General features: G+C 41.6%; 1 protein-coding gene across 11 annotated transcripts in view; it reads right to left on the bottom strand.

The window, feature by feature from the left end:
- CSPP1 (centrosome and spindle pole associated protein 1) overlaps positions 1-12718 on the bottom strand; it is a 110341-nt gene extending 97623 nt beyond the window's left edge. For 4 of the 11 annotated variants that reach the window (XM_061438909.1, XM_061438903.1, XM_061438905.1 and 1 more), the window contains exon 1: positions 12524-12716. The gene's annotated coding sequence lies outside the window, so the exon portion shown is untranslated. Of the gene's footprint in view, positions 1-4930; positions 5079-12523 lie in introns of all 11 variants that reach the window. The other 7 variants (XM_061438901.1, XM_061438904.1, XM_061438902.1 and 4 more) reach the window with 4 other exon arrangements.
- Positions 12719-12747: the final 29 nt, after the last annotated feature.

The following is a 12747-nucleotide window of genomic DNA, read 5'->3' as shown; positions in this document are numbered from 1 at the left end:
CCTTACTGTTGTTTATGACACTAATATTTTGTAATACAGCCCACCCACCACCTACTCTTTTAACAGAACAGTCCTTATTTGGAGTTTGCCTAATGTTTCTTTGTGACTAAATTCAGGTTATGCATCATCAGAAAGAATAGTACATAGGTGATGTGTCCTAAAGGTGTCAACAATGATGGACACACATTCACCTGCTCTTTACTAGTGATGTTACTTTTTATCACATGGTGGTCAAGACTAATCTCTGCACTACTGTTTCCTTATAAGTAATAAGCAGTCTATAAAATAGTATTTTTACATCATGCAAATATTCTGCTCCTGAACAAAATTTCCAAGATTTAGCATCAACTGGTGATTCTTAATTGATCTAATCTTTGATTCCTGATGCCTACAAAATGCTAATTTCCAAATTTTATCACTCCCTGCATATATATTTATCAGTTGCCACTGATTCATTTTTCAGTTTATTGTTAAGACTTCATGAAATTTTTTTTTCTGTAAGTCCTGGATTTTTTAAATCCAAAGTTGTTGGTTTTCTTAAGGAATAACTTACATCCCACACAACTCACTCATTTAAGTGAACAGAAGTTTTAGTAAATCCACACAGTAGTACAATTATCACCACAGTCATACTTTATAATGCTTCCATCACCCCAAAAAAGTTCTCTCATGCCCCTTTGCAGTCAATCCTCACTCCCACCCCTGACTTGGGCAGCAAAGATCTGTTTTCTGTCTAATTTTCCCTAATCTGGAAATTTCATATAGATGTCTTTTCTATATGATTTCTTTCACTTAATGTAATGTTTCCAAGATTCATCCTTATAATTGCATCTATCAGTAAGTAGTTTTTTGGTTTTTTTTTTTTTTTAAACTACTGTGTGTGTTCAGTCACTCAATTGTGTCCAACTCTCTGCAACCCTATGAACTGTGTGGCCCGCCAAGCTCCTCTGTCCGTGGGATTGCTCAGGCAAGAACACTGGAGTCAGTTGCCATTTCCTCCTCCAGGGGATCTTCCCAACCCAGGGATGGAACCCACGTCTCCTGTGTCTCTTGGATGGCAGGGCAGATAGCATCCAATTATATGGAAATGTTTTCTATCTATTCATACCTTGCTAGACATTTGAGTTGTTTCCATTTGAAAGCTTGCTTAAGAATAATGCTGCTATGAATATTTGTATAGAGGCTTTCATGTGTTTTCAACTTTGTTTTATAAATACCTAGGAGCGGAACTGCTGAGTCATCTGTAACTCTGTTTTAACATTTTGAGAAACTGTTCCCCTCATTCCAACCAGCAGTGTATGAGAGTTGCAATTGCTATATATCCTCGCTAATGCTTAGTACGTTCAGTCTTTTCAACAGTCATTCTAGTGGGTATGTTGGGCTCCCCTGGTGGCTCAGCTGGTAAACAATTTGAAATGCAGGAGACCCAGGTTCCATGCCTGGGTTGAGAAGATCCCCTAGAGAAGGGAACAGCTACCCACTCCAGTATTCTGGCCTGGATAATTCCATGAACTATATAGTCCATGGGATCACAAACAGTCGCACACGACTGAACGACTTTCACTTCACTAGTGGGTATGTTCAAGTTTCTCACTGTGGCTTTAATTTTCATTTCTCTAATGACTATGACGGAGAAGGCAATGGCACCCCACTCCAGTACTCTTGCCTGGAAAATCCCATGGATGGAGGAGTCTGGTAGGCTGCAGTCCATGGGGTCGCTAAGAGTCGGACACGACTGAAGTGACTTAGCAGCAGCAATGACTATGATGTTGAACATCTTTTCACGTCTTTATTCACATATCCATATATATAACCATTGGCCCAAAGTCTTCAAATCTTCAGGCCCATTTTTAAAATGAAATTGTTTTCTTATTGAGATGCAAGAAACAAACAGAAAAAACTTTTATATAAGCTAGACACAAGTCCTTCATCAAACACCTTTTGTAAATATTTCCTCCCAGTCCGAAGTTTGTTTTCAAATTTTCTTAATGTCTTCTTTTTTTTAATACTTTTTTACAGCAGTTTTAGGTTCACAGCAAAATGGAGCATAAGGTACAAGTTTCCCTTATATCCTCTGCCCTGACTCATGTAATCTCTCATCCATTATCAATATCTTCTACGAGAATGGCACATGTTACAACTGATGAATCTCTACTGACACATCATACCACCTTCAGTCCACAGTTTATATCAGGGTTCATTCTTGGCACTGTGCATTCTATGGGTCTGGACACATGTATAATGATATGGATCTACCTTTACTGTATCATACAGAGTAGTTTCACTGCCCGAAAAGTACTCTGTATTCCACCTTTTCATTTCTCCCTCCCCTCCAGCCACTGTCAATTGCTGATCTTTTTACTGTCTCCATAGTTCTGCCTTTTCCAGAATGTCATATGGTTGTAAACACACAGTATGTAGCCTATTCAAATTGGCTTCCTTCACTTACTATTACATACTACTAAGGTTTCTCATTGACTTTTCATGGCTTTTTAGCTCATTTCTTTATAGCACTGAAAAGTATTCCAGTGTCAGGATGTACCACAGTTTTATCCATTCCTTCACCCCACACTGAAGGCTAGCATGGTTGCTTTTAGATTTTGACAATTATAAATAAAGCAGCTATGAACACGTGCAGTTATGTGTTCCAACCAGCAAACATTTTTAAATTTTATGAAGTCTAATTTATCTATTTATCATCAATTTTTAATCAAATGTTTGTGCCTTTGTATCATATGTAAGAAACTTTTGCCTAACCTGAGATCACAAATATTTTCTTCTATGTTTCCAAATCCTAAAAGATGATGCTGTTAAAGTGCTGCACTCAGTATGCCAGCGCTCATAATGCCAGCAAATTTGGAAAACTCAGAATGGCCACAGGACTGGAAAGGTCAGTCTTCACTCCAACCCCAAAGAAAAGCAATACCAAAGAATGTTCAAATTACTTTATAGCTGCACTCATTTCACATGTTAGAAAGATTATACTCAAAATCCTTCAAGCTAGGTTTCAACAGTACATGAATGGAGAACTTTTACAGATGTACAAGCCAGATTTAGGAAAGGCAGAGAAATGAGAAACCAAATTGCCAATATATGCTGAATCATAGAAATACCAAAGGAATTCCAAAAAACATCTACTCTGCTTCATTGACTATACTAAAGCCTTTGACTGTGTGGATCACAACAAAGTATGGAATATTCTTAAAGAGATGGGAATACCAGACAACCTTACTTGACACCTGAGAAATCTGTTATGCAGGTCAAGAAGCAACAGGGAAGCCTGGCGTGCAGCAATTCATGGGGTCACAAAGAGTCGGACACGACTTAGCAACTGAACAATGATGTTTTCTTTTAGAAGTTTTATAACCACCTCTCTTACATGTATTATTTCTTACATCTTATACCCATGATCCATTTCAAATGTTTAAGGTCAGGGTCATCAATGTTCAATTGTCTGAATCTGGATATAAATTCCAGCACCAGTTTTTGAAAAAACTATCTTTTTCTCACTGAAACTAATTTATTTTAAAATAAATCCTTGAAAAATCCACAAAAATTAATAACTAATTCAATGTGTGGCAAGAAAGGAGCCAGTGCTAACTGAAGTTTTAAGTCCTGGAAACTAAACATTAATAGACTCCTGGACAGAAATAAGTCAGAAGAAGCTGGGTAGTTTGGCAAGGTTTGGTTTCACTGTGTTAAGTTACAGTTAGTCACCGATGATGACCAACTAGCTGATGGAAATTTCCAACAGATTCAAGAGGACCACATTAGAAACCTTTGTTTAAAAGTTAATAATTTTAAAGATAATAGTTGAAGATCTGAAAAATTAAGGCAGACAAGGACAAAAGATGATCCAGAACTAAATGATAGGAATGTTCATTTGAGGTGGTAACGGAAGAATTGAAGCTGGGGTATGTGGTGGGGGGGAGTACAAAGAAGGATTAAAAGAGGATACAAAGCAAAACCCAGTCAATGTAATTTACAGAAGAAAAAAAATGAGAAAAAAGTAGTAAACAATATTAAATCCAAGAGAGCCAAAGAAAAAGGCATCCACAAAATTTAATGTTTGGAAAGTGGAAGTCACTCAGTCATGTCCAACTCTTTGTGACCCCAAGCACTGTACAGTCCATGGAATTCTCCAGTCCATGGAATTCTGAGTGGGTAGCTTTTACCTTCTCCAGGGGATCTTCCCAACCCAGGGATCGAACCCAGGTCTCCCACATTGCACACAGATTCTTTACCAGCTCAGCCACCAGGGAAGCCCTTAATGTTTGGAGGACAGTAATAATTTGAAGAAATGTAGAAAAGCAAGTTTTACCTAAAAGAAGTATGTTGAAACTTATATTACTACAGTTAAGTAGTACATAATGTGAACTTCATTTTATTATTTACTTCCAAAAAGAACACTGATTTTAAAATGTGGCCTTAGCAAAATATATTGCAAACCAAGAAGAGTTAAGTGCAGTTTTTCACAAAAGAGCTTTTCCTAATAAAAATTCAAAACAGTTCAACAGCAAAGAGTAGTTTCAAGTGAAAAAGTCACTTTTTAAAACCTCCTAGTTTTCCTAAGTATTTTATGTCTGAAAAAAATAAAAGATAATGATGGGATAATACATATATAATAATATAATTTGCTATAGGATTTTATAAAGAACTTAAGCAGAAATGTCTTTAAATCTAAAAACAAAAACCATTTTACAGGCCTCTTTCACTCTGTTAAAGAGTTAATTAAGGTCTGTTAATAATTATCAGTTTAACATGCTCATTTCTTAATTCTAACCAGACTTTGAATTTATAAATAAGTGGATTTCTCTTTATTACAATAACTTAACATCAATTATAAATTCTAGAACTGATTTTACTGAACAGCTATCATAGCAATAAACATTTTTTAAGCAGTGGTAGTGAGCATAAAATATATCAATACCTTAGCTGGGAATTTCTTGGTGGTCCAGTGGCTAAGACTCAGCCCTCCCAGTTCAGGAGGCTCAGGTTCAGTCTCTGATCAGGAAATTAGATTCCACTTGCTGCAACTAATTAAGAGTTCACATGCCCCAACTAAGACAAGGCGCAGCCTAAATAAATAAATAAATTTTTTTAAAAGATGCCATAGTTAAAATATAAAATTTAGCAGATATAAGTACATGTTTAATTATCTCTAATTTTGCCCTGCTGTCTAACCTGATTAGAGTATAACATTTCAAATACTAAATTGAAGAGTCAAAAATACTAATAAGCTTTCTTCTGGTAATACCCTCCATAGAACACCAGGCACATTACTATAGTTAAACTAGCTGGGTTTATTACTCATCAAATTGAGGGATGTCAACACCACCATGGGGAACTCTGGAGTATCTTATTAAGAAGGTGTTAACAATTATACAGTGGAAGTAAGAAATAGATTTAAGGGACTAGATCTGATAGAGTGCCTGATGAACTATGGACGGAGGTTCGTGACACTGTACAGGAGACAGGGAGCAAGACCATCCCCATGGAAAAGAAATGCAAAAAAGCAAAATGGCTGTCTGAGGAGGTCTTACAAACAGCTGTGAAAAGCAAAGGAGAAAAGGAAAGATATACCCATCTGAATGCAGAGTTCCAAGAACAGCAAGGAGAGGTACGAAAGCCTTCCTCAGTGATCAGTGCAAAGAAAGAGAGGAAAACAATAGAATGGGAAAGACTAGAGATCTCTTCAAGAAATCAGAGATACCAAGGGACTATTTCATGCAAAGATGGGCTCAATAAAGGACAGAAATGGTATGGACCTAACAGAAGCAGAAGACATTAAGGGGTGGCAAGAATACACAGAACTGTACAAAAAAAGAGTTTCACGACCCAGATAATCATGACGGTGTGATCACTCACCTAGAGCCAGACATCCTGGAATGTGAAGTCAAGTGGGCCTTAGGAAACATCACTATGAACAAAGCTAGTGGAGGTGATGGAATTCCAGTTGAACTATTTCAAATCATAAAAGATGATGCTGTGAAAGTGCTGCACTCAATATGCCAGCAAATTTGGAGAACTCAGCAGTAGCCACAGGACTGGAAAAGGTCAGTTTTCATTCCAATCCCAAAGAAAGGCAATGCCAAAGAATGCTCAAACTACTGCACATTTGCACTCATCTCACACGCTAGTAAAGTAATGCTCAAAATTCTCCAAGCCAGAATTCAACAGTACGTGAACCATAACTTCCAGATGTTCCAGCTGGTTTTAGAAAAGGCAGAGGAATGAGAGATCAAATTGCCAACATCCACTGGATCATTGAAAAAGCAAGAGTTCCAGAAAAACATCTATTTCTGCTTTATTGATTATGCCAAAGCCTTTGACTGTGTAGATCACAATAAACTGTGGGGAATTCTGAAAGAGATGGGAATACCAGGGACCACCTGACCTGTCTCTTGAGAAATCTGTGTGCAGGTCAGGAAGCAACAGTTAGGACTGGACATGGAACAACAGACTGGTTCCAAATAGGAAAAGGAGTACATCAAGGGTGTATATTGCCACCCTGCTTATTTAACTTATATGCAGAGTACATCATGAGAAACGCTGGGCTGGATGAAACACTAGCTGGAATCAAGATTGCCAGGAGAAACATCAATAACCTCAGATACGCAGATGACACCATCCTTTTGGCAGAAAGTGAAGAGGAACTAAAGAGCCTCTTGATGAAAGTGAAAGACGAGAGTGAAAAAGTTGGCTTAAAGCTCAATATTCAGAAAACAAAGATCATGGCATCTGGTCCCATCACTTCATGGGAAATAGATGGGGAAACAGTGGAAACAGTGAGAGACTTTATCTTTTGGGGCTCCAAAATCACTGCAGATGGTGACTGCAGCCATGAAATTAAAAGACATTTACTCCTTGGAAGAAAAGTTATGACCAACCTAGACAGCATATTAAAAAGCAGAGACATTACTTTGCCAACAAAGGTCGGTCTAGTCAAAGTTATGGTTTTTCCAGTAGTCATGTATGGATGAGAGAGTTGGACTATAAAGAAAGCTGAGAGCCGAAGAATCGATGCTTTTGAACTGTGGTGTTGCCGAAGACTCTTGAAGAGTCCCTTGGACTGCAAGGAGATCCAACCAGTCCATCCTAAAGGAGATCAGTCCTGGGTGTTCATTGGAAGGACTGATGCTGAAGCTGAAACTCCAATACTTTGGCCACCTGATACGAAGAACTAAACACATTTCAAAAGACCCTGCTGCTGGGAAAGATTGAAGGCAGGAGGAGAAGGGGATGACAGAGGATAAGACAGTTGGATGGTATCACTGACTTAACAGACATGAGTTCGGGTAAACTCCTGGAGTTGGTGATGGACAGGGAGGCCTGGTGTGCTGCAGTCCATGGGGTCGCAGAGAGTCGGACATGACTGAGGGACTAAACTAAAGAAAGACTCATAGGCTGGGCTTGTATTAGTTGATTTGGGGGAGGGCTTAAGGAAGGCATTAGTGGTCAAGAATCCACCCACCTCTTTCTTGTAGGAGATGCAAGAGATACAGGTTCGATCCCTGGGTCGGGAAGATCCCCTGGAGGAGGAAATGGCAACCCACTCCAATACTCTTGCCTGGGAAATTCCATGGGCAGAAGAACCTGGCAGGTTACAGTCCATGGAGGCACAAAGAGTCAGACATGACTGAGCACACACTAGCTAGCTAGCTTAAGGAAGCAGAGCTTTGCTCAGGACTAAATGCTGTCAGGCTGCTGCTGCTGCTGCTGCTAAGTTGCTTCAGTCGTGTCCGACTCTGTGCGACCCCGTGGACTGCAGCCCACCAGGCTTCTCCGTCCATGGGATTCTCCAGGCAAGAACACTGGAGTGGGTTGCCATTTCCTTCTCCAATGCATGAAAGTGGAAAGTGAAAGTGAAGTCGCTCAGTCGTGTCCGACTCCATCCATGGGATTTTCCAGGCAACAGTACTGGAGTGGGGTGCCATTGCCTTCTCCAGAGCAGCAGCAATCATTACCAACTGGGCGTTAGTTATTTTGTGGCTGGGACAACACTCTTGTTTCATCTGTGTTTGGACATGATGGTGGAGTAGTACTGTTTTTCACTTGATTTACCATGGACACAGAGCAGCTCTGTCTGATATTGATGTTCTGTGCAACTGTGTATCTTCAACAGAAGAACACCAAGTCTAAGCAATATTGTCAGGCCAGTTTCTAGCAACACCAAGCCCTTGGTTACATGCCGGCCTCTAGCTGTCATGGCCATTTTTCTCCTTCTCACTCCTAAAAACATGTGACAACTTACATAAAATATATTTCAACTAAAAATTTATTCAAGAATTACTTAATGAATCACAGAGACTGAATTAATGGATACAGTCTAAGTACAAAATTGAGTAAAAAAGGTTTACAATTTCGAGATTAAGTTATAAGGAAGATCAACCTAAGGAAATCTAAATGGGATTCTTCATTCTTCCTTCACTCTACAATGTAAGATCGTTCATACTTTTCCCAAGATATTACCAGTTTTTCTCCCCACTAGCTGTATATATAGTATGTAGATGATAACCAGTTTTCAGAAAATCAGCTTAAGTGAAAGACATGGATTTGAAACCAATTCCATATGTGATTGACCTCAATGTTTTCCTTAATTTCTCTGTTCCTCTGTTTCCTCACCTGTAAAGTGGAACTACCTACGCCAGGGGTTGCTATGAAGAAAAAATGAAATGATTCAGTACATACAAACTGTACGGTACCTTTGTCACATAGACATCAATAACCAGGGACTTCCCTGGTGGTCCAGTGACTGAGAATCCGCCCTGCAATGCAGGGGGACGTGGGTTTCATCCCTGGTTGAGGAACTAAGATTCCACATGCTGTGAAGCAACTAAGCCGGCGTAGTGCAACTACTGAACCCGTGTGCTCCAGAGCCTGCATGCCACAACTAGAGAGTGTACAGGCACCCCAACAAAAGATTTCACATGACTCTAAAAGATTTTGCATGCCACAAGTAAGACCTGACACAGCCTAATTAAAATAAATCAATAAATCACAACTGTTTTATTAATTCTCATTGTATCTTCATAGTCTTTGTATACATGTATCAGTACTCATCCAAAGTATACTGGGATTTATATCACCAACAAAGGATACTTATTTATCATAATCCAAATCAATATCTTTAAATTTTAAACATAGACCCTTCATGCTTATTATATAGATAGTAATATAAGCTGACCAGAAACATTCATTCTGAAAAACCTGAGTCAATCCAAAAAACAGAGAAACCAGAAAGAACTGAGTATGCCTGATGCCTTCTCCCAATCTCATAACCACAAAAGGAAGGGAAAATATTGTTCCCATCCTTTCTCTCTCTGGTGAAGTGCAAATTTCCACCCTTCTATGGAAGTATTACGAAGGAAAAGTAACTCCCGCCCCAAAGGAGGACATTGCTCTAGATGCTAGGGGAATGAAAAGTGTAATATATGATCCTTGCCCTCAAATTTGGGGACATTATGTCCCCTGCCACACTGGCTCACAGTCTAGCCAGACTGGGGTTGATGTGAGGTGCCCATCCATAAAGGATCCAACAGTGGTATCAAGAAAACAATCTGAATATGTCTGGAATTCAGAGTAGAGTCCATGTTAGTAAAAAAAAAAAAAAAAAAAGGGTTAGTAGTTTTTTAAATGATTTTTAATGCTATAAAAGAAGAGGCTGTCAGGAAAAAAAGAGACCCTAGGCAATGGCACCCCACTCCATACTTTTGCCTGGAAAATCCCATGGACGGAGGAGCCTGGTGGGCTGCAGTCCATGGGGTCGCTAAGAGTCAGAAACAACTGAGTGACTTCACTTTCACTGTCATGCATTGGAGAAGGAAATGGCAACCCACTCCAGTGTTCTTGCCTGGAGAATCCCAGGGACGGGGGAGCCTGGTGGGCTGCCATCTATGGGGTTGCACAGAGTCGGACACGACTGAAGTGACTTAGCAGCAGTGCAAGAGAACAGAACAGCAGGGAGTGATTATATATGGGTGTGGGGTGCAGTGGGGAGCCTGTGAAAAAGCCTTAGAAGATAAAAAGGGAGTTCTGAGCTGAACCAAGACAATGTTTTTCATTTCCCATCCACATGGAGATCTTTCCACCTAATGAAAGGTGCTAAATCTTTTTCTCCTTGCAGATGACATCCACATGAATGAAACTTCCAAGGGCGTATCTAAACTTTGACAAATCTCTCTAAATATTGCTAAGAAGTAAATACCATGTTATTGGAAGGAGAAAGGAAACTGAGGGTTAGGATAGAGAGAGCACACAAATTTATAAAAGCACAACTAAGTCTGTTAGTAACTGTTAATAATACATCATTAATGCTAAGAACAGTAACATAAATTAGATAAACTTTTGGTTATGCAAAACTTCCAAAACATTTATTCAAAGACTTTTGTCTCCCACTCAGGAAAGCAATCAGAAATTAAGTCAGAAAGACGTTAAAGGATAATCTGCAATCTGCTCAAAGTCTGTAATAGTTAATCAGGTTAAGTCTAAAATCTTCATTTGAGAAATGCTGTACTCAAACCACCCTTTTTTTCCCCCCAATTTTTAAATTTATTTCAAAGTTAAACCCAAGACACACTGATTTCATAGGAAATCCACTGAGAAATATTTTTCTAGGCTGACCACCTGCTTCCCCTTAGTCTTCCCCAGCAGAGAATGTGCATGCTAATTACTTTCATTCTCAATCACTGCTGTCCCATCACTATACCAGCATCACCTGAACTGTGTGTGTGGTATTCTGAATGTTCTTAGTTATACCCTAATTTCACTAACTGCAAAAGATTTTCTGGGTTAACCTGTCACTTGAATTTTCTGGCTACTTTTGAAGATGAAGTCTAAAGAACTCTTAAATGACTTTCCAGTGGGGGGGAGGGGGCAGATGTTATTTCATAGTATAGGTATTAGCAACGGAGCACCTGGAGCTGTGCTGATCCCATCTGCCATCACTAGTGGACAACCTGTAAAACCAAAGAATCATTTGATGCAACAGCCAACTAAGTGACTCAAAACTGGAGGTTTAATTTAAAGAAAAAACTAGAGGGAAAAAGCAATCCTAGAGGAACTCATTCTAAGCAATCCATTATCATGCCTCTGTATGTGTCTGTGTCTGTGGAAGGCACAACCAGATCCATTCAGTGAAAGCACCCTTTTTCAATTTATCCTATCTAAAACCACCTGCTCCCTTTCATCGGGTTATCTGTACTGCGTCCCTGGGTGCTAAGTCACTTCAGTCATGTCCGACTCTGTGCGACCCTATGGACTGCAGACCTCCAGGATCCTCTGTGCATGGGGTTCTCTAGGCAAGAATACTGAAGTGGGTTGCCAAGCCCTCCTTCAGGGGATCTTCCCAACACAGGGATCAAATCCTCGTCTCTTAGGCCTCCTGCACTGACAGGAGGGGTTCTTTACCACTTGCTCCACGTGCGAAGGAGACTCAAAATTTCATCCTTGGGGAGCACTTCAACATACAGAAAGTCAGTGCACTTCTAGCAAGAAGAAATATGCAGAAAAGAAAGCAACAATTTATGGGTTACCATAGGATTCATTTTTGCTTATGAACATGAAAAGCCATTCTTTCATGCAAAGTTGAACGCCGTCTGTGTAGGCTTTTTACAAACTCATATTGGTTACTATTAGACTCCTGCATTTCCCAAGGTGTTTGGAATCGAGGTAGTGGTTTACTATAGAAATTAGTCTTCCCAGAAACCCAAGCTAAACTTCATCCTATAATCTTGAGACCCAGCTTCTCTCAAAGGATGAATCCCAGTGCTAAGTTATTGCAAACGTGATTCCAATCGCAGGTAACTATCCTAAAATCAAGGCAAATAGAAACAACAGGTTCAAGCTCAAGGAGCCCGGGGGAAACTGGGTAATAGCAGCGCCGACCTCACAGGGCTGTGGGAATCCAATTTTACTTGCAAAGAAAGCACTGAGAAACAGCGCTGGGACACAAGCACTCAATAAACGTTAACCATTAACCAGCCCCGAGTGAAAGGAATGGTGCTTCCACATGCACTGGCGAGCAGCGGAGAGAGGCTGATGGGGAGGGGAGGCACGCGAACCGAGGCGCAGCTGGTCTCCGGGCGCCGGCGCCGTGGGTGGCAGTCTCCTCGGGAAGCGTCAACGCGTTGTCAGGCAACCGGGTCTCAACAGCACCCAGGGCGGCGGCGGTGGGAGCTGCGGCCCGGAGTCCAGACCACGTAACCAAGGCACCGCCCCGGGCCGGTCTGGCGACGGCGAGACCCTCACGCACAGGGCAACCGGGGCACCGAGCACCGCCCCCAGCCACGCTGCAGCGAAACCCCAGAGAGGTCCGGGACCCCGGAGCCCACAGCTGCTAGACACCAACCACAGCCCGGCGGCCACGAGACCCCAGTACCCAGGGAACCCCACCCCAACCCAGGTAACCCCAGGACCTTGGCCCCCAGTGAGGCCCTCAGCCGCGAACCCAGCCCCGGGACGCTCCTCAAGCCCGGCCACACCCTGACAGGCCCGCTCCCCACCGTGGCCGACGGACGCTTACTCAGCTAAGCGGTCTGGCGTCGGGGAACAGCACAGCGTTCTAGCGAGGCTCTTAGCCGCGGTCCGAAGAAGCGACGGCAGTCGCCCAGCGCGGGAACGGTGTGACAAGCCACCCGGGCTCCGCCTCTCAGGCCGAGCCCTCCGCCCGCCCTTCGCCAACGGCCGGGCGTGGCCCCGCCCCACTGCAGCCGCGGGGCAGAGGCTCGCGGCCGGGGGCGCCCCCTG

The sequence above is a fragment of the Bos javanicus genome, chromosome 14 (genome assembly GCF_032452875.1).
Source record: "Bos javanicus breed banteng chromosome 14, ARS-OSU_banteng_1.0, whole genome shotgun sequence".
NCBI lineage: Eukaryota > Metazoa > Chordata > Mammalia > Artiodactyla > Bovidae > Bos > Bos javanicus.
Note: the sequence above shows the minus strand (reverse complement) of the source record. Positions and strands in the feature narration are given on the sequence as shown.